A 933-nucleotide genomic window follows, 5' to 3' on the forward strand; every position below is an offset into this window, starting at 1 on the left:
GATTCTGCTACATTTAGCTACGATTCAGCTGCTTTTAGCTACAATTCAGCTGCTTTTAGCTACGATTCTGCTACTTTTAGCTACTTCGCTATGATTCTGCTACATTTAGCTACGATTCAGCTGCTTTTAGCTACAATTCAGCTGCTTTTAGCTACAATTCAGCTGCTTTTAGCTACGATTCTGCTGCTTTTAGCTACGATTCTGCTGCTTTAAGCTACGATTCTGCTACTTTTAGCTACTTAGCTACAATTCTGCTACTTTTAGCTACGATTCTGCTACTTTTAGCTACTTCGCTATGATTCTGCTACCTTTAGCTACGATTCAGCTGCTTTTAGCTACAATTCTGTTGCTTTTAGCTACAGTTCTGCTTCTAGCCACAATTATGTTGGTTTAAGCTACGATTCTGCTGCTTTTAGCTATGATTCTGCTACTTTTAGCTACGATTCTGCTACTTTTAGCTACAATTCAGCTGCTATGATTCTGCCGCTTTTAGCTATGATTCTGCTACTTTTAGCTACGATTCTGCTGCTTTTAGCTACGATTCAGCAGCCTTTAGCTATGATTCTGCTACTTTGAGCTACAATTCAGCTGCTTTTAGCTATGATTCTGCCGCTTTTAGCTATGATTCTGCTACTTTTAGCTATGATTCTGCTGCTTTTAGCTACGATTCAGCTGCTCTTAGCTATGATTCTGCTACTTTTAGCTACGATTCTGCTACCTTTAGCTACAATTCTGCTACTTTTAGCTATGATTCTGCTACTTTTAGCTACTTAGCTATGATTCTGCTACCTTTAGCTACGATTCAGCTGCTTTTAGCTACGATTCTGTTGCTTTTAGCTACAGTTCTGCTTTTAGCCACAATTATGTTGGTTTAAGCTACGATTCTGCTGCTTTTAGCTATGATTCTGCTACTTTTAGCTACGATTCTGCTAC

Source organism: Nematolebias whitei, chromosome 16 (assembly GCF_014905685.2).
Source record: "Nematolebias whitei isolate Nwh7 chromosome 16, NemWhi1, whole genome shotgun sequence".
NCBI lineage: Eukaryota > Metazoa > Chordata > Actinopteri > Cyprinodontiformes > Rivulidae > Nematolebias > Nematolebias whitei.